The 21,737-nt window shown below is 44.7% G+C and overlaps 1 long non-coding RNA gene across 1 annotated transcript; it reads left to right on the top strand.

Moving 5' to 3' along the window:
* The first annotated feature begins 525 nt into the window (after window positions 1-525).
* On the top strand, window positions 526-13,541 carry LOC135579972 (uncharacterized). The gene is made up of 3 exons (XR_010473913.1): window positions 526-1,105; window positions 11,203-11,418; window positions 13,367-13,541. It is a non-coding gene; the product is annotated as an uncharacterized LOC135579972 (long non-coding RNA).
* Window positions 13,542-21,737: the final 8,196 nt, after the last annotated feature.

The raw sequence follows: 21,737 nt of genomic DNA, 5'->3' as shown, positions 1-21,737 counted from the left end.
TGGAAGCAGGAGGAAATACACTAGCACTGAGGGAAAAACAGTGAATGTAAAGGTCTGGGGTATTAAGCTAATTTTTTTCCAGGAAAGAAGGTGTTGACTAGGGTAAACTGCAAGGACTCTGTTGGCTTTTGCATTGCAAGGAAATGTACTTGAGCAAATGTGCTGATATGAAGTATTCAGGCACATACGTTGGCTCCTTTTAGTTTCACCCATGCATGGCTGCAGTTCCACCCATCTTGTTTAAACAAACATACTTAGTGGGGATAAGGCAAGGAAAATCCTGTTCTTTTCTTGTGTTTGTTCTTCCCTCTGCTTCTCCAGCAGGGATACTCGAAACACAGATGGAGCTCAAGGTGGTCGGTTTTAACAGATCCAAATCAATTTGATGTGCCCTTAAAAATTCCCACAGCCATTTCCAGTGGCATCCACAGAGCTGCTAACAGTTGAACATGTGCCCAGTCAATAGCTGCTGCATGTATTGGTTTGCCTATACCAAAAACCATGATTTTCCTGTCATGTGAAGGCTTCAAGTGTGGCTTTTTGGTGGCATCAACACAAGAGCATCTTTAGAAGCTTAAAAGTGGCATTATCTGGAGTACCAACATGGGCACAGCAGGGCTGTGGAGACTGGGTTGTCATTTTGTGCTTCTAAAGCAGTTGTTCCCAGTTTCCTGGTGAGACCTCTGTCAGTGAGTGCCACATAAAAAGTCTCTCTGTAGATGGTCAGAAAATGGATAACCTCTGGGAATTGAAACACCCAATGCTCTGTCCCATCAGCAGTGAAAATGGGCCTATGCTGTGTCTAACTGATGTATGGCATTGTTTGCATTTGCATGAAAATGTATATTTGATGACTTGCAAAAATAGCAAGAGGCTTCAAAGCAAAGAGGATTGTTCTATTTATGCCACTTCTGCTTTCTTTCTTCCCCCAGGGTCTCATAGAAGTGATGGTGGTTTTGGACTTCAGTAGGTCTGTAATCCAACCTCCTGCCTGGAGGAGGACTGTCTCCAACACCAGATCAGGTCAGCTGTGGCTTTGACTACTTGAAGCTCAACCACTCCTGTGGAAGGAGATGTCACCAACCCCCTGGGCAGTCTATTCCAGGTCTGTGCTACCCTCCTCGTGCAATTTTTTTTTTCTTAATGTCTGAACTGAAAGTCCATTCCATGCAAGGAAAGACTGTTTCTTTCAGGAAAAGTTCACTTTCTTCCATGGCTTGTTCTACTGAAATCAAAGAAAGAGATAATTGAGTAGCTATTAACATTGGTTATCAGTATGAAGGGTTATAAGGAGCTGAGGTCTGATCAGGAAGCTCTGATTCAAGTTCCCAGTCTTCCCTATACTTTTCCCCTTCTTCTGACTCACCTGTTCTGATTGCTGCGTGTTGCCCCATCGTGGGGGAAGCAGAGCACTCAACACATTGCTCACCTCTCCTGTGACCCCTCTGGTGCCACACCTTTGTTGGATGACAGCAACAAAAACAGCGCAGAGAATTCCCAAAAGGGTGAGGACTTCTTAATCCCTTCAGAAAACCAACCCGATACTTCGTGGGTGGGTCCCTGCTAGTCTCAGAGTAAATTAACATCTCCTTCCTCATCCAGAGCTCTCTGCCTTTCTGATCACACTAAATGCAGTGCCGATCCCATGCGCCTCTGGCCATTCTGCCTCCCTGTTTGCAAAGGCGGTGCCTCACGGGGACAAGGGTCTCACCCTTTTAAAATCCAAGCCATTTTCCCTTTTCCTTGTTCCACGTATGGCTATCTAATCATGGGTCAACTTGTCTGCCTAGCAGCCAGTAAGAAAGTCCCCTCATCATCCCTGGATTAGATTGGTTGACCATTTTGCTGCTTCTTCAGTGACCTCCGTTAGAGTTTTCCATAACTGTGTTTCTCTGCGGACTAAATCCTTCTTCTATTTATTTAGCGTCCTTCCTCCATCCTATATTTTGTACAGTCATGTCACCAAAGTATCAAGGATCCCTACAGTCTGTATTAGATGTTAACCATTGAGATGTTGGAGAATTTGCCTTCATTTTCAGACAAAAAGGCTAAAAGCAGTCAGTTTCCCAGGTTATATGATAGACTGCAGGTGAGATTGAACTCGGGGACACCATTCTTGTTTAGTCAGATTATCCTTTCCATCTGGTGCCCCAAGAAAGTCATGCTCCCTGGGACAGTCCCAGCTCACAATCCCAGAGTTAAGAGATCTTGAAGTTTTCCTGCTTTCCCCTGGATTTGTAAGGTTGTGATTTATCAAGCAAGAACATAGCAAACCAATGTCTTGTTCTACAGCTTCACTGCAGAGGTGATTCACATGGATTGCTGATGGCATCTGGCACCAGGTTTTGGCTGTTCTTCTGGAAATACTGAGCCCTTTGTGGATATCTGGTCATTAGATGATGAGTTTTTGTTTGCTCTCACCCAAACTTCATTCAGACTTAGGTGCCACGCATCTTTATTAATCCTCTTAGCCGTGATTTGGTTGCACCCTCTTACCTGAAAGAAAGGAATTTGATAATGCACCGATGAAATGAGCTGCAGTGATCTGACGTTCAAATCCAGACAAACAAAACTCTCTCATCTCGCTTGGAGTAAAACCACATCAATTACACTGTCAGTTATATTTACCTTGTGCAGTCCCAAACCATCCCAAAGTTGAAACATGTGCTGTCAACCTCTGGGGCAATGCCTCTGCAGTTAAGGATGTTCCCCAGTTGCTGGGATGGACTGGGGGTGCAGCACACAGAGGTGCATCTATGGGCTGAGTGAGGCTGCAGGAACGCTGAAGAGCAAAGTCTCCAACACACAAATGCCACAAAATCTGATTGAGGTTAGCAAAGCACATTTTGTAAGCTTGGGATTGTTTAAAAAAAAAAAAAAAAAAACATATATATATAGGAAGAGAGAGGGAGAGAGAGATGTAAAAAGGGAAAGGGGAGGAAAAAAAAAATAAGTAAGAACCTGCTAGAAAGGAGGGGTTTCCCAAGTTCCTGCAACTTTAGACACTGCCTGCATTCCTGTGCCATGAGGACAGAGTAGTCCAGAAACGCTCACTTTGTTTGTTTTTCCCCCCCAGCCTTTGCTTCTTGTTTATGTCCAGCAAATTGCACTGTATGGCAATGCTCTTCTCTCCAATTCCTGGGCTGAGAATGGAAATGTTGCTCCTTACGGGAAGCTGGAAATAGCTGGCTGTGTGCCTGTGCAGAGGAGCAGTGGTCAAGAGCCCAGCTCAAGCCCTGGGCTTGCAACACCCATCGCTTTTGTCTCTTTTCCCACTGCTGCATCCCTTCTCCAAACTCGGAAACCTGCCATGGCAGCTCTCGAGAACAGTTCTCCTCCTGAGGCCGACAAGCAGAGAATAAGGAGGGTATTGTTTTGCTGTCATCTACCTCTTGCACGTTCGATGGGGAAAATTAAAACAGACACATGAGCGGATTAGGTGTCAGAAAACGTCTAATTATGGCTCATAAAATTACCGGCTCAGTGGCTTATGAATGGAAATGTGCAGGGGAACCCTGTTTCACTGTAGTCTCCAGCTTATTCCTGAAAGCCTCACCTCCAGAAAAAAAGGGAAAGGAACAAACCCATCAGAGCTGTCCTCTATGGCTGTGGAAGATGCAGACAGTCCAGATCCCATCATGTCTGGTTCCTTGAGAGTAGTGTATACCCTGTGTTTCAAAACACAGAATCACAGAATCACAGAATCACAGAATCGACTCGGTTGGAAGAGACCTCAGAGATCATCGAGTCCAACCCTTGGTCCAACTCTAGTCCGTTTACTAGATCATGGCACTAAGTGCCATGTCCAATCTCAGTTTAAAAACCTCCAGGGACGGCGAGTCCACTACCTCCCTGGGCAGGCCATTCCAATGCCTGATCACTCTCTCTGTAAAGAATTTCTTTCTAATATCCAGCCTAAATTTCCCCTGGTAGAGTTTAAGCCCATGCCCCCTTGTCCTATTGCTAACTGCCTGGGAGAAGAGACCAATCCCCACCTGGCTATAACTTCCCTTCAGGTAGTTATAGAGTGTGATGAGGTCACCTCTAAGCCTCCTCTTCTCCAGACTAAACAACCCCAGCTCCCTCAGCCTCTCCTCATAGGTCTTATGTTCAAGTCCCTTCACCAGTCGTGTTGCTCTTCTCTGGACCCGCTCCAGCACTTCAATGTCTTTCCTGAACTGAGGGGCCCAGAACTGAACACAATACTCCAGGTGTGGCCTCACCAATGCAGAGTACAGGGGAAGGATCACTTCCCTTGTCCTGCTGACCACGCTGTTTTTGATACAGGACAGGATACCGTTGGCCTTCTTGGCCACCTGGGCACACTGTTGGCTCATGTTGAGCTTCCTGTCAATTAGCACCCCCAGGTCCCTTTCTGTCTGACTGCTCTCCAGCCACTCTGCACCCAGCCTGTAGCGCTGCAGGGGGTTGTTGTGACCAAAGTGCAGCACCCGGCATTTGGCCTTATTGAACTTCATCCCATTGGAATCAGCCCATTTTTCCAGTCTATCCAGATCCCTCTGCAGAGCCCTCCTGCCTTCCAGCAGGTCGACACTCCCTCCCAACTTGGTGTCATCAGCAAATTTGCTGATGATGGTCTCAATCCCCTCGTCTAAATCATCAATAAAGATGTTAAACAGGACTGGACCCAACACTGACCCCTGGGGAACACCACTAGTGACTGGCCGCCAGCTGGATGCAGCCCCATTCACCAGCACTCTCTGGGCCCGGCCCTCCAGCCAGTTCTTAACCCAGCGTAGAGTACACTTGTCCAAGCCATGGGCTACCAGCTTTTGCAAGAGTATATTATGGGAGACAGTGTCAAAGGCCTTGCTGAAGTCCAGATAGACCACATCCACAGCTTTCCCCTCATCCACCAGGTGAGTCACCTGATCATAGAAGGAGATTAGGTTGGTCAGACAGGACCTGCCCCTCCTAAACCCATGCTGGCTGGGTCTGATCGCTTGTCCATCCTGAAGGTGCTGTGTGATTCCATTCAGGATGATCTGCTCCATAATCCTGCCAGGCACCGAGGTCAGGCTGACAGGCCTGTAGTTGCCAGGGTCAGCTCTGCAGCCCTTTTTGTGGACTGGGGTAACGTTGGCCAATTTCCAATCATATGGGACCTCCCCAGTGAGCCAGGACTGTTGGAAGATGATGGAGAGCGGCTTGGCAAGTTCTTCTGCTAGCTCCCTCATCACCCTAGGATGGATCCCATCTGGTCCCATAGACTTGTGAGGATCCAGATGGCTCAGTAAATCACCAACTATGTCCTCCTGGAATACAAGGGGCCTATTTGGCTTCCTATCTCTACCAACCACCTCCAGAGATGAGTTGTCCTGAGGGCCACCTGTATTACTGGTAAAAACTGAGGTAAAGTAGGTATTAAGTACCTCAGCTTTCTCCTCATCTTTGTTAACTATATTTCCTTCAGAGTCCAACAGAGAATGGAGGTTTTCCTTGCCCCTCCTTTTGTTATTAACATATTTGAAGAAGGACTTTTTATTATCCCTGACAGAATTGGCCAAGTTAACTTCAAATTGCACTTTTGTTTCCCTGATCTTTTTTCTGCATGATCTAGCTATTTCCATAAATTCTTCATAAGTAGCCAGCCCTTTTTTCCACAGTCGGTAAAGTCTCTTTTTATTTCTGATTTCATTCAAAATCTCCCTGTTTAGCCAAGCCGGTTGTCTTCCCCGCCGGCTAGCCTTTCGGCACACTGGTATAGCCTGTCTCCTTCCTGTAAGATGGCAAAAGATACACTGCTGTTCATTACACGGATCCTCTCTGCCCACTCTCAGCTCCTCGGAGCACTAACGTGGTTTCTGGCATGTTTTTTTTGCTGAACAGTGGGGACTAATGCTGTTCTCTGCACCGCCACAGTGCCTGGAGTCTGTGCCTACACGTGCAGTGGTTCAAGAAATTCAGATGGAGGCCTTACCCCTCCAAATCTATGATTTGATGGCTTAATGGTTATGTTTTGGTTATGGTTTAATGATATATAATGATTTAATACTTCTTGCTTTTAATAATTTTCCTTGAAATGCAGGGTTGCTCTTGGTTTTGAGCATAGTATGTTTTTGCAGTATAACATCTGTATGTTTGTATCCTATATGACAGAAACTGTCCCCAGAGCTGTTTGCCCAAGCATGGCAAGGCAGAGGTGTGACTCCTCAGTAGGTAATTACTTGTTTATCAGAAGTTATTGGGAGTTTTTGATGGACTTTGTGTGCATGAGAAATTCCAAATAGGAATTTACTGAGTTTTTTTTTCCCAACAATCTCCTTAAACCTTTCAGAATAGGTGTTTCAGTGAAACTTTGGTGCAACAACAGGAAATGTGTGACAAATTATTTTGTTAACTTTCTGTAAGGTAGCCAAAATCTGACCTTTTGATATCATACCAGCTACATACTTAACTGCTGGAGAGCCTGTAATCCTTCATCTCGGTAACTAATATTGCATTCCTGATATGTCATGTCCATCTTCCTGACTGCTCACAAGCCAAGTGCTGCTACAGAATCTGAGGGCCAAATCTTGGAACAGCTCAGCTTGGTATCATATAGACCATATGTACAATGGCTTTTTGTCCTAGTGACTCATGAAAATAGGTGTGCCTTCAATTTATTTTTGAGCATTTAAGTGGAATAACTCAAAAGGAAAGGAAACGCCTTATGCCTTGCATTGTGTGCTTGTACTGGTCTTACCACTGCACTGGTGAAGACCCAGAGTTTTAGTCCAGCCTTAGAGACATTCTAGGCACAATGTTGCATGGAGAGTTATTTAAACTGGGTTATTTTTTACAGGAAATAATGTTTGGTCATTACGCGTTTTAAAATGGATTGCAAGGCATATGAATCCCTGAGCTTCAAATCTCCATCCTTTGAGTATTTACCTGTGCACACTTAATGAGTGTTTTACTCATCTTTTCTGTGCAATTTCCTATAATGCCTTAGTTTCATAACCAAGATGAAGTTTTGCATGAGAATATCCCTGAGCTGCTACAGTAGGTACACAATCTGGATCATAGTAACTTTGAGAGCAAAGTTTTGTAGCAGTGGGAGACTAAGTATAAAAGGCTCTCCAACAGAGCTGGTTGCCCTGAACAGGTCACTGTCATACCTGAGATGGCTGGGGATGTGTGTGCACAAAAAACTTAGAGGCTTGGGTTTGTCTGTCTTCTCCTTCATCACCATATTCATGCAAATTTTAGGTTTTCAGCAAGTTAACATGAAAGTATTAACTGAATCTGCTGGAATCAAGACTTTTTCTCCTCCAAGGGGGCTGGGCAGGTATTATATGCCAGCAAAGTGAAAGGCTGTATTGCATCACATGGGTTTTGCAGGCAGAACTGCACTGCCCTGGCCACACAGCCTTCCAGCTGGCTGCTTCGGAGCAAGTGTGAAAGGAAGAGCTGGTGTGGCTTTGGCAGGTGATGCTCTGAGCACTGCTCAGCATATTTGCCCAAGCACAGCATCTTCAGATTGCACGTCCCGCTCAGGCACAAGTCTGCAAATGGCTGCAGTTAACATACCCACGGGCAGAAACATGGTTTGAATATTGGGAGCAGGTTTGGGGCCATTGGGACCATTTCTTGGTTGTAGCTGTGGTAATGAAATGGTTTTGATGGGATGTTGCTCCCTGTAAAGAGCGTGACCTAGAGAGCCAGTTTGCACCTGTAAAGGTCAGTGACACTTTCAGTCAACACCATGCAGTGTTTAACATCCTGAAGGAGGAGTCCTGATCCTGACACGGTGAACAGCAGAGCTCCAGTTGGGCTGAGATTTCACAGGACTGTTCCAGAAACACAGCTTGTCAGATTTATGGTGCAGCTTCCTCTTTTTCTCTGGTGCAAAGTTGGGGCTTTTTGACTAAAAATGACCTTTTTCATGTGCACATCTGCTTTCCACCCCAAATCTTGATATTTATATATCATACAACTGGCAACCAAGCTGTTCTGGCCGAAAACCAAAGTATTTTTGTGCAAAATGGCATTAGCACGTCTCATGGGAATTATGGTTTTCAGTACCTTCTGCTTCCATTCTCTATTCTGGGCCAAGTTTTTTTGCAACATGCAGCTCCCAGGATGTGCGTGGACAGAGAAAGTATGTGTGCTAAGCTAGAAAAGCCTTTGCTTTCAAGGTCTTATGAATTTTGGTGAAAAAAACTTAGGCTACAAAACAAAATGGGGCAGGGGGGAGCCTTAAGGGACAAAAAACTGAAGCACAGTGACACGTTTTTGAGTCATGATATTTCACTGAAAAATATTTTTCTCCTCTGGAAAAATCTGATAAAACCAAAATTGTGTGTCAGCACTTCCTAGAGCACAATTCCTTTTCCTTCAATTTTCATTCTAGTCTACTCCTATAACAAGAAAAAAGTTTTGACTGTAGCTGGTTTATGTGGGATTTTAACAGCCCAACAGAATGCATCAAAAGCCTTCAAAATATTTCACAGAAAAATTATCTTGAATTTCATGTTTGTTCAGTGTCCTGTAATTCAGGAAAGTATTTTGATAGCTGAAAGTTTATTTGTAGAATTACTGAGTTGGATGTGTAGCTGGCTGAAATCAATCTAACTCCACTGACTCTAGTGCTACAGTGATTCACAGTGCTGGTGAGGGCTGCTCAGTGATTTGAGCTTGCAGCTTGCCATGTGTACAGCCATCAAAATCAGGGCCTGCTTGGTATGAGCAACCTGTGCTGTTTTCATTCATTGATATGGGAAAAGTGGTATAATGTGGCTCCAACTGTTTATACACATGTGCTTGTTTCCATGAAGGGATAGACTTTTTAGGTTTTTATATTTGTTTTTTAATTTAGCCATGTCCAAAAGTAGTGGTTTTCTGGTATTAATTGTGTTGTGTAAATTAGAGCACCTCTGCTGAAATACTGAGAATTATATGTATGCTAGTCCCATCTGAGAAAAAATGTGCTTTTTGAAGTTAAAAAACTCCTCTCAGAGTCAGAAAAAAAAAAAAAAAAAAAACATTCAGCTATGTCAGTCCGTGGAAATCACTGCTTGTGTTTATACAGCAATTAAAGGGGGATTACAGCTGCCGTGGAGCTCGGCACCCTGTCCCCCCCCCTGCACGCACTGGGAGCCTCAAAGCCACATTGTTCCCCATAGCCATCAACGCCAGCCTGGGGACAAGGTGGGTTGTGAAAATGGGAGAGGGTAGTTTTTGCCAGAGAGTGAGATTGAAAAAAAAATAAATTAATAAAGGGATGATAGTTATGTTTTTTTTTATTCCAGAGGTGTTTTGCACGGCCACACTTGGTGCAGGGCAGTGGGGAAGGGAAATGTCCTTTCCAAGTGTGCTCTGGAAATGATCTTTCGATGGATGTGTTGTGCAAGGTGCTGTACAGGCTCATGGACAGATGTTGTCCTTGCCCTGAAAGCACTGACTTAGCGTGAAGGACTCTGTTTGGAGTTGGCATCCTGGAGGCTGGTGCTCCTGCTCTGCTCAGAGGTCTCGCCAAGCCCTTGTGCCACGGATGAGGTGAATCACAGGGGCAAACGTGTCTCCATTTCAGCAGGATCCCTTAGGCTCGGTGCGGTGGGATGGCCACCAGCAGAGCTGGATTCTTGCTCCCCATGGAAACAGCCTCCTACAGGGCCCATCCCTGCTCAGACAGCGCTAATCCTCCCTCTGGAGCCTCCTGGCTCTCTTATCAGTGAGGATCTCTCTTTGGCAAATATTTGCAAGAGGCTGCTTTGCAGGGAGGGCAGTGAGCCAAGGTGGATGGTGGGGACCCACACCATGGAGAAGGTGCTTGGCAGGGACAGGATGGGGTGGCAGAGCATGGCTGTGTGGTCTCTGCAGCATGTGGGGCTACTAAAACCCCCCCATCACCCTCCTGTGTTGGGGACACCTGGCCATGTTCCCCTGGGTTGCAGCATCCCCACCTCTGCTACCAGCAGAAAACCTTTAAAACTAGTGTCAGGGCGACTCACCCAGGAGGAGATGATCACTTGGTAACAGGGAGCATGACTGGAGCTGGGGAGATGTGTTTTTACCACAGAAAAAAAGCAGAGAGCTTTTATTGCAGAGAGAGGGGAGGGATGGAGGATGGAGAGCCCTGCTTCATGCCAGGGAGTCCAAGTGCTGAGAAGCCACAGGCTATTGCTGGGAGACAATGTCTTTGCATGTAAATGGTCAGATAGCTTTGTTCCCAGCTCTCAGATTTATTTTTTTTTTAAGACCCACCAGAAACCAAAATCCAGCATTTATCCTGTATACCTCATGGACACAGTAAAGTGCAGAAGAGATGTTGGTCCCTCCTGATGTCGGGTATAGATTCAAGCCTCTGCACAGTTCACCTTGATGCTCGCACAGACACTTCTTTCCAGGCTTTCTCAAGTAAATGTGTTTTTACTTGGCGGTGGGGTAGGAGCTGTTTTGGCGGTGCTACTGCAGAGGTTGTGAGCTGAAGGCCCCTGAGCAGGGGCAGCGTGTGGGCTGGGCGAGCAGTGCCAGGCAGGGATTTACAGCCCTGACAGGAGAAGGACCCAGGTTGGTACCTGAGAGGGAAAGGCAGGGCCAACTCAGGAGCAGAGGAGGAGGCCTGGGCACTAGGGATGAGGAGGTGGTGCATGCACAGTGCCACTGAGTTTGGACACAGCGACTCGAAGTGTGGGACTGTGAGAAAAGCTCGAGCGACCGATGAGAGATGATCCCGGCAGCAGTGTCATGGACAGGCCAGCAAGAGTCAGAATGAGTCACGAGGTGCTTCCTGCTCAGCCGCTCCATCCGCAGGAGGTGCGTGTTGGTACAGATCAGGCTGCAGATCCAGCCCCCAGATCTCCCTTTTTCTGAGTGCTCAGAAGTGCGTGGCCAGATTTGTAGCTGAAATTCATAGTGAAACTGGTGCTCGCCCCACCCACGGGGGGCACAGGAGTCTTGGGCAATCTCTGAAAAGAACATGGAGATCTTCAGAGGAACTGAAAAAGAAAACACCACCACCAAAAAAACAAAAACAAACCACCAAAAAAAAAAAAACCAAACAAAAAAAACCCACAACCCCAAAGAAAAAGGCTTTGGGAAAATAACAGGTCTTGTCCTAGCTTTTGGTCTGACCCTGGTCGTGATCACAGACACACCAAACCTGAGTGTCTCACTCCTAAAGATGACAACAACTTGGGCACATAAATACCTGTGCCTATAGCGTAAGCTCACTTTTTCTTTCTTTTCCCTCTGCAGCAGGCAGCATGCAGTCAGTCATGCCTTACAGAGGAAAAGGTGAATGTGGAAGCTGGAGGGGCTTTGTTACCCTGCTAATGGTATGTGAAGTAAGTGGGGGCCTGAGAACCATTGAGCTGGAAGCAATAATCAGCCGGTGTGATAACATCCATCTCCCTGGACAGGCAGCATCAAGAGCATTTGTCGAAATGAGTTGACTCTACAGAGTGCAGCACAGTAAGTAAACGATATCTGGAGCCCTTTGTAGCATTTGTTGGCTTTTTATATCTCCCTGTGTTGCCTTTTCATGCTGTGCAAACTGGCTGGTGGAAAAGACAGCGCACCTTCACTTGTGCAACAGCGCAGGGGTAGGTTCTGAAATCCCTTCACATGCACGTCCCATGTAGCTTGTTATAACAAGGCGATGCTGGTTACAGAGGTAACATCATCAAAAACCTTGGCAAGGATAAAAAAAATAAATCTACTTGCGTTGAGTCTCAGCTTTGTCTCCTGTGCCTGCTGCAACCCAGGCGGTGCCCAGCGGACTGCGTGGCGTGCAGGGGCATCTAGTGGCTGAATGCTGCAGAAGTGGTGGGGTATGGCAATGCTTTTATTTGTACCCTCCCCTCATACCGGCTTCTGTCAGTCCTCTCATTTCAAACAGGTTAGTGTCCCTCATTACACAAATACAATCAGCACCTGGAGGTCAGAGATGTTGTCAATAATCCGATTTAAAAGCTAGCCCTCTTGCCATTTCCCCCATTCTTTGTTCCCATAGTACCCACTTTGGACAAAGAACAAAACTTTGCAGGTGGTTTCCATCCTTCTTCTGTTGAATGTGTGGAAATGATGCTTAGTGGCAGTGGCATCCTTTCGGACATCACTGTGGCTCCCCCAAGCACAGTGGGGAGCTGCAATAAGGAAGCCTGAATGCAAACATCAGTTTGGAGGAAGCCTGCTGCTGCTCCAAAATTTTAGTTGCATAATGTATTTAGCTTAAGCATGTCTTAGCTTAAAAAACCAAAGAAATCACAGAATTGGGTGGGATGAAGAAAAATCATCATGTGCTGCTTTGCAAAGGCAAAATTTCTTAGTGTGCTACAGGTGTTCAGGACCAAAACTGCTGCCCCTGCCAGCAAGATGCTCAGGGAGAGCGTTGCATGGCAGTGGCTGAGGCCATCCCCAGCTCCAGGCAGGCTGGACACCACAGGGGACAGGCTGGACACCACAGTGACACTGAGTGCTGCGTTCACTTTCTTTAAATCTTCAGAGGCCGATACCTGTGGCAAACCCTCCCTGAAAGTAGAAGTGCAATATAGCATATTTGAGGCTGATAAACAAGGCTCTTTTGTAAGGACCTGTGACTCATGTCTCCTGGATTTTATAGGAAAATGCACATAAAAGCAATTACTGGGGTGTAAATTATTTCATTTCTTCATGGCCTGACAGTTTTGACAGCTCTTAACTTGTTATCTATCACAAACCCTCTTGATCTCCCAACTTTAACATGACTTTTAATTATACTTTCATATGAGTAAAAAGACAGACAATGTCTGGTTTCCATTCAGTCTAACATATTTAAACAATACGGGAAACTTTACCTTTTAGCAGGGTAAAAAAGGTGATTTGGTTGTCTAATATGGGAGATATATTAAAAAATAAATCACAAATAGTTCAGGGTTTGTATAAACGGAGGGTGGATCAGTGTGTTCCTCCCTTTCAGAGCTGCTGGGAAGCTTCTCCTCCTGGCTGTGAATTAAGGGGACTTTGCTACACTCATGTTTGCTGAGAGGGGTTTGAGTTTGACATGCAGCTGCGGGTGCTATTCCTAGTGTCCTGGGCTCTATGGAGGCTTCAGAGCTCTCCAGTTTAGGGTAAATTTATTTTCATGGTGGGAGGAAAATGTCTTTTGGTGAACCTGGTAGAGCTTTTGGTTTCTCACCTAATCGCAAACATGTGCAAGGCTGCTCTGCATAACAACAGTTGCTTCCCCCAAAAAATTGCAAAACTAGCTAATTGCTCTTCATAGTTGAGAAAGGAAAAATCTTTTCGTTCAGAATTTAGGAAATAGGAAATCATTTGACCACCACAGGCCTGAGCCATCAATGCCTTTGCGATGTGCCTGCTGTGGGGACAGTAACTGCACTACCTTGCCTGAAAGATGTTTTTCCTTTCTAAAATGCAGCCTTGAATTCCCATTCCTGCTGATGTTCGGCAGCGTTGTGCATCTCGCCCCCCATGGCCCATGTTCCTCCTGCTCGGCCCCTGGTCCAAGAGCAATGTCATCACAGGCCAGCACTAAAAGGCTAGATATATGAAGGATTACAAAGAACTTGGGAGCTCTAGTCATGGACATCACATACACTGGAAGAGGTAAGATGTGAGCTGGAAATAAAGTGTAAATCAAAGTCAGGAAGGTTACACTAAGATTACAATAGAAGTCACAATGAACAAAGTTACAAACTGTGTTTACTGTGTTCTTCCAGATCAGTCATTTAAAAGCTAGGGGGGGACCAGGGATGCTTGTACAACACTTTTTTTTTCTCCTTATGTATGTGCATAAGCTGGGGAATGACCTATTAGACAGCAGCATGGGGGAAAGGGACCTGGGGGTCCTGGTGGACAGCAGGATGACCACGAGCCAGCACTGTGCCCTTGTGGCCAGGAAGGCCAGTGGCATCCTGGGGTGGATTAGAAGGGGGGTGATTAGTAGGTCAAGAGAGGTTCTCCTTCCCCTCTACTCTGCCCTGGTGAGACCACACCTGGAATATTGTGTCCAGTTCTGGGCCCCTCAGTTGCAGAAGGACAGGGAACTGCTGGAGAGAGTCCAGCGCAGGGCAACGAAGGTGATGAAGGGAGTGGAGCATCTCCCATGTGAGGAAAGGCTGAGGGAGCTGGGCTTCTTTAGCTTGGACAAGACTGAGAGGTGACCTTATTAATGTTTACAAATATATAAAGGGTGAGTATCACCAGGATGGAGCCAGGCTCTTCTCGGTGACAACCAGTGGTAGGACAAGGGGTAATGGGTTCAAACTGGAACACAGGAGATTCCACTTAAATTTGAGAAAAAACTTCTTCTCAGTGAGGGTGACAGACACTGGAACAGGCTGCCCAGGGGGGTTGTGGAGTCTCCTACTCTGGAGACATTCAAAACCCGCCTGGACACCTTCTTGTGTAACCTCATCTGGGTGTTCCTGCTCCGGCAGGGGGATTGGACTGGATGATCTTTTGAGGTCCCTTCCAATCCCTAATGTTCTGTGATTCTGTGATCATATATTAATTTTTCCATATAACCTGTTACAAACATTTCTTACACTATTGGAAAAGAACAGCATATATGGCCAGAAGGCCTCTGGACTTGCAGAGATATTAAATAGATCCCATACATCAGTTGTTTGGTCTGTCTAGTGACAGGCTGCTGTTTATCTTATGATAAAATAGCATGTTAGGGAAATGCCTCTCTCAACTGCATTTCTATATAGAATGTTTTTGTAGACAGAAAATATAAGGACAAGGTAAGATGAGAAAAGTGAAAAAAAAAAAAAAGAAAAAAAGAAAAAGTAACTTGAGAAATTCAGGGGCAATAAATCACCACAGCAGATGGTATTCATCTGTGAATGTTGTGCAGAGCGATCAATTTAAAAAATTGCACAGGAGTGTGCCATTAAAATGCAGACATAATATCTGTCCATTTTCACTGCCCATCTTTGCTGTGTCTGAGCAGGTAAGAGGTGACTTGGTTCCACCTGCCAACATCTTGAGGTGCCTTCAGAGCCCAGCCGGCATCCCCACTACAGCCTTGGAAACTTGGACTCTGTGGATTATGTATCTGTTTATTTACTATTATAATTCTCTTGATTATCGTGAGGAAGTGTAATTAAATAAGTGTATTCTGAATAATATTTTAAAAATCCATGAGATATTGATTTACAATGATCTTTCTGCCAGCTTACACTCCTGCAGAAAAAAATACTTTATGTCTAGCTCACATGCCTTTTGTCCTAGGTTTTAGAGGGCTCAGGATGTGTTGGCCCTGTGTATGAGGAGGTAGCCTCCAGTACACCTACTGAAGATCAGGAATCAAGTTTCATGGTTGCCATCAACATGCAATCCAGCGGAGGCTGCTGTGTTGCAACAGTCAGACTGGAGTCAACACTACTCTGCAGACCCATTGTGGTCACCCTGCGTGGGGCTTTTCAGGTAATTCCCATGATTGGGCGACAATGGGTGGAAAATAATGTCTTAATCTGGCCTCAGCTCTGCAAGGTAGAGCATCAGCAATAAGAAAGCATCTCCAGCTGATGGGTGGGAGCTACCTGCCCTCCCAGAGAGCAATGTTATGTAGGGACCAAGCTATAAAATAGTGGGTGCGTTCAATCAGTATGTCAGATATTGGGGAGGGAGGGAGGGGGACAGGCCTTGGCATGCAGGGAAAAGGCACTTTATCTAATTTGGGGGTTTTATACATTCTTCGAAAGTGTTGGACATAAGGGAATCCAGGAGAAGGTGCAGAAGAAGTTAGTGCGCAGATTGAAAGCCTGAGGAATTGCTGTCTGCTTAAACTGGGACTTCAGTGATGTAAAACCCCTTCATGTCCTGAATCCTGTTTTCCTTACTTGATGGATCACAACGTGAGGATAGATTCAGTAAAAGACTGTGAAGTTATGGCAGGTAAGCAGTTACATAGAGCAAGAGTCTTTGCAACTGGTAACTTGCAGTGGGGTTCTGCTGTCATTTAAGATTTGGTAAAGAAGGAGGAAACACAGGTTGTTTCAGAAGCTGTGGCTGTGGCAGCGCACAGGCGCTCCTGCTCGTTGTGATCGGAGCTCCCTGCCATGCCGGTGACATGGCTTCTTGAGTGGATCGAGAAATGGGGCTTTGGGGAGCAGACTTCGCCTCAGGGGGGAGGAAGGAGGGAGCTGGGGACGCAAGCCGAATTGGGTGAACTCTCCGTATGGGCTCATAAGTGGGAAAATATTTCTCCTGTTTTAGATTAAAGTGGGAGATGCTGGCTTCATGCCCTGTGAGTCCTGTTTAGAATATATTCAGAGTGTGGGTACTTTTTTTTTTTTTTACACTTAATAAAGCAAAAAATGTGTTGTTTCATTTGCTAGTCCTAAGATCATGATTTGTAAAGAAAAGTAAATTCATTTAAAGGCCTCAGGAACAAATTGAGGGGTCAATTCTGACTTTAATTCCAACAATTAATTAAGGAACTCTTCTGGAGAGGTTTGTAAAATGAATATTGATCTCAGATCTCAGGCACTCTGCAGTCATGTCTCCGTCCTGGTTTATATCCTCCCATCTTGATTTATGGATGGGGTTTAGCAATAGTGAAGCTAAATGACAGGGCTGCTCAGCAGCATTGTGCGAGCGCCCATCCTGAGAGCACAAAGCTCATTGCAGTCATCTGTACAGCGGAGCCGGAATATTTTAACAGTGTGAATGATGGATGGGACACGTTCAGTGTGTGCTTTGATGTCCAGGAGTCATCTACTGCTGTCCTGCCCCTGCTCACCCTCCTGGCTTCCAGTTCATGTTTACCCGAGCAGTATTTTTGTCCCTATAGCAGCATAATATGAACTTAATTCTGCATTGTTCGGAGGGCAAAAATGCATTTGAAACTGGAAGAAGCAGAAATAGTTAATGGCTCTTTTTTTTTTTTTTTAAGGAAATTTGTCTGTATAAAGACTGCCAAAGTCATATTCTGTCATTCTGTCTTTTGAGCTCTTTAGGTCAGTTGGGTTGGGATTTCTTCATGGCAGGGCTGGAGTCTGGTTTGCTCCATTGGGATGTCCTGCTCCATAGCACGGGCACTGCAAGGCTGGGCAGAAACACAGCATTCGCTCCCTCAGGAGTGTGTCTTTTCTCCTCCTGCCAATATCTCATCCCATCCTGAACAAAAAGAAAAATCCTGAAATACTTACATGGAAAAAAAAATATAAAATCAAAACTATCTCATAGACATTTTCTCTTTTATTATATTTTCTTGACTCTCTTCTTCCTGCTCTGTTTGTACACTTCTTTTAAACCAAGATATTTTAAGGGCAAGAATTTGGGGTGAAGGACATAGCTCTGTTTTCAGTCAACCTCTGCTGTACCATAAACAGGAACTTTTGGGAAGGGTTAATCTGAACAGTGCCCACAGCACTTCACGTCTTTCTCTTCTCATAGCTGCCCTTCATAGTGACTACAAAGCACAGCTTTCTCCAGCTGAGTGAGATGGGTTTGCCAGGAAAATCGCCTCTTCCCAGGAAAGGCTTGGTGATACAAAAACGGCTTCAACCTTTGCAATCCTATGGTAACCAAAAATATCAAACAAGCAGAAGTTTCTGGTATCACCTGAACCTAAACCAAGAACCATCAGATTTAACACTATTGATGCATGTAGAAGCCTGGGAAACAAATTTCTGGCTTCAGAAAACGTTTTTATCCATTCAGTATAAATCATGTCCATTCTTCATGAGAGAATGATAACATTAAACAGGTAAGAGATATTTAGCATAACCTGAAAAGATTAGGTGTGAACTCTAGTCACAGTCTAGTGTAAAAAGTAAAAATCAAAGTTTTTTAACATTGGGAATTACTGCATGGCTGAAAAAGCACCCCTGACTATGAAAAACATAAGATATTTAGAATCATATTGTTTTATTTACTGCTGCATTTACAGCTAGTTATCCAACTACTTATAAAACATTTAATGTTTGGAGGCATTCAGTATGTCTATAAACTGATTTTTAAAGGCATGCAAATATAGTGTGTTAGCAGCATTATACACACTGAAGTTCCCTCTGGGAAAAAAAAAAGAACCCCTGTTTTTCCAAGTAGACTTGACCTGAGTTTTGTAATGGACTAAACAGCTCAAACTGGTTGACTTCCCGGCACTTGATGGGAACCACTTAAAAGGATAAACTCGAAGAGATCAATACCCCTTACATACTATAAGTGATGGAGCATCAAGGACTCTGGGGCTGTTAAAAATTCTGCGATAAAGGACTGCTCAGAAATTATACAAGAGGGAAAAAAAACCCACACAGTGGTTGTGGGGACTTAGTCGCACTTCATTGCACGGGGAATTTATCTGCAGAGCTGCGGGCTGATGATAATCTTTCAAGCAGGTTTTCCCCTGGTTTTATTCCTGATTTATACCGGTAGCAATGAAAACAATATCAGATGGGAAGACTGTGAGCAGGCGGAGATGAGAAGAGGTGCCAGAGAGACACCCGCTTGTGTGTTTATCCATTTATGAAAATGGGGAATCCAGAGGCAAACATGCTCAGCAGTCCCTCGGTGCAGATAATTGAAAGTGAGCGCTGAGAGCATGTGCTCCTGTTTCATGCTCTAAGGGTTAATAGTCTTCTGGGGCACTTAAGACGAAGCTCCTTCAGGAATCCACATGATATCTCCTGTCTATCCCTCAATCATTACTTTGTTTCTCTTTTCAGTAAATTCTTATTATTTAGGACGGAGTGGTGTTTTTTTCCCCTGACAAAATTCATGCTGGCTCACCCTTACATATTAAATTCATCAAGAGCCTTTACAGCTTCCCCTGGGGATCTTTGCTGTGATTTTTCCTGGCAGTGTGAGGAGGGACTGGGAGTCCTGGGAGAACCATTGGTTCCTTTTGAAAGGATTGATATGGACCTGGCCTTCTTCCAGTCCCTCCACTGTAGAAATTGTAATTTATCATACATTATTTTTGTTAGCAGTTCAGCTACTTCATTCTCAGTTCCTTCAACTTTTCTGGATGGGTGCCATGGAAACCTAAATGATTTATTGTAATTTAGTGGTTGGGATTGAACGGGCACCTTTTTATCTCTATCTGTGCGTCTCTACCAGCTCTGTGCATGGTGTAGAGCAACCCAGCCCTGACCCCTGGTCCAGGAGGGTCGGTAGGATCCAGAGGTATGGGGAGCGTGTTCAGCATCAGCTGCTGGAGTTGCTCAGCTGTGTGACAATGGCAGCAAGCTGAGTTTGAACTGGAGGCAGAGCCCAGCTTGCTCTTTGCTTCACACCTTCCTTGGGTGCATTGGGTCTCTGACTGGAAGGAATAAAGGCAAGAGACACCTCTCCTCCTGTGTGCTGCAGTATGAACATATTCATATATCTGGGCACACATCAGGGCTGCTGAAAAGTGGTGCTGTGCATTGGTTATTTTTCTGTCACACTGAGGTACATGCAGTGTCCCATGGCAAGCTGGCTCCAAGCCTTTCCTATAAAGCTGACCTATAAGACTGAGTCTTAAACTTGTTTCCTCTTATCTAAAAAAACCCTTGCTGCTTTGTTTTGGGACACTACTTGCTGTCCTATTGACATGGGAGTCGGAATAAGAACAGAGAGACTGAAGACTCACCAGCATATTCTCCATGAATCCTTCCTCTTCATTGACGTTTAGAGATTTTTTTTTTTTGACTTACTCCAGATATTTTCCTCAACTCAAGAGAAGAAACTCAGCAGAAATATTGCAATAAGAGAAGTAATGATTCTGCACTGCCTTAACGCATGTAGGAATGCTACACATGCTACACTAACAAATTTATAAACCAGAGTAATACAACAAGCCTTCTGCTGCCTCACATCTGCATGCACCTGTGGACAGGTAATATACAGCACAGATAATGCTGCCTTATAGTAACAGCAGGTTGGCTAAATAATACAGGACAGAAAACTTTCTCTCCTGAGATTATTTTGCTGGTGTAGACACCAAGACTGAGACATTTAGATGAGAAGATACAGATCCCTGAGGCTGAACATAAAATATTTATATGAAGAGACCATGGACCAATAAATTTCAGTTATAAATGTTTACAGCTGAAGGTAGTAATAAATAACCTTCCAAAAGCAATATTTCAATTTGCACTTATTGTACTTGTACTATGCGTTGTATTTTCAGGAAACAATAATAAGTATAGCAGGACATGGAATTAACTTACATTTAATGAATGATTACCCAGTTTAGTTGTGATCATTATAACATCAGGACAAATTAAAACTGTGAAATGTTGTTTATTCTGCAGAGAGGTGGGACTATTTCTCCATGAATACCATTTATATGTCCAACCAATGCAAAATCTGGTCATTAAATTGTGACAGAGGTGGGTACACTTAAATAAATTTGTCAGACAACTTCTAGTTCTTGCATTTCTAGTCATCTAATTTCAGCTGTGCAAGCTTCACATGGTCTTTGGCAGCAGAGGGTTAAAGCCAGGAGAAAATCTTCTCCTCACTGATCTTAATGGCCATCTCCTGGTGACCTGCAAGAACCCAAGTTCAGATCATCGCAGGTCATCAGATCATCCCCTCGACCCCTCCTGCACATTCACTGTACCCAGCATGGCTGATTTCTCCTCATTACTTAGGCTAATAGTGTTGTTATCTTCTGTAGCCTATGAATCTCTTATAGAGCAAGGCATAATTTTGTTTTAAGCTGTGATCTTGCAGTTAAATGCTTGGGATAGCTTTTAAAGAGAAATTCCTCATCTGGTGACACAGATGTGAATGCTGTGTTGACATCTATGTGAGGTTGATCCAGACTTGTCTGATGCAAGTGAAGTGGTTTATGCTACACAAAACTGAGTCATTCTTGGTGGGAGACAAGCACCTGCTAATAAATTTGGTTGTCTATCTCACCTTCTGGTGACTGCAGCTGTACTGTGGCAGAGACTGGAAAGCTCTTCCCAGAAGGGGAGAGCTCTTGGGTTGTCTGTCTGGCACATTAACCTCAGGGAGTGAGACAGTAGAGTCACAAATAACTCTATGTTGACTTTGAATGCAAGATGGAGAACTCTTATCTAACCTGAACCTGCAACAGATGGGCTTCACCTTTCGATAGGAATGGCAGCTGTACAAAACTGTTAAGCACTGTCCTTACGCTCCTGTGGGAAATGTGGAGAGAGGGAGAGATATCTCCTAAGGATAATTTACCCGCCCTTGTCATAGGATGCCACGAGTCTTCTCCTAGGAAAGCTTATTGCTTGTTGTTGACTGTAGACTGCACTCTACAATGGTCTCTGACAGATTAGCCTTCACTAGACAGACAGCTAAATATTGCTAAATATTATGAGATGACATCTGTGCTCACTGTTTTTGATATCCTCTGAGTGTCTCCTGCCTGATTGCACTTCATTATAATTTTTCCCTTTTTTTTTTTTCCTGCCTTTGTCTTTCCTCGGTGCTCTGTGTCTGGCTGCCTTTATTTAGCCTGCATATCTCTGTGGAGAAAAGACTGATTTTGGCATACAATGTGTTCTTAGCCTTTCCCAGAGAGGACATGACTTCTTGCAAGGATAGATGGGAGCTGTAGACAGAGTGAACCACGGTGCAAGGTCCTCCAAGCCCTCTGTAGATAAGTCTCAGAAGTGTCTTGGCCAACCTGGTATTCAGGACACCACCGAGGGGTGATACTTGAGATGTGAGGCGCTTCTGTAACTTCAAGGCATGAGTCTTCATGATAATGCTGTGACTCTGTTGGTTTCAAGATATGGGTGAAACAAAGTCTGCAAGGACTGAGTAATGTATGGAATAAACTACCATAGCTAGCAGGAGAAAACAGAAAA

The sequence above is a fragment of the Columba livia genome, chromosome 7 (assembly GCF_036013475.1).
Source record: "Columba livia isolate bColLiv1 breed racing homer chromosome 7, bColLiv1.pat.W.v2, whole genome shotgun sequence".
Classification (NCBI taxonomy): Eukaryota; Metazoa; Chordata; class Aves; order Columbiformes; family Columbidae; genus Columba; species Columba livia.
This window is presented reverse-complemented; position numbering and strand designations above follow the sequence as displayed.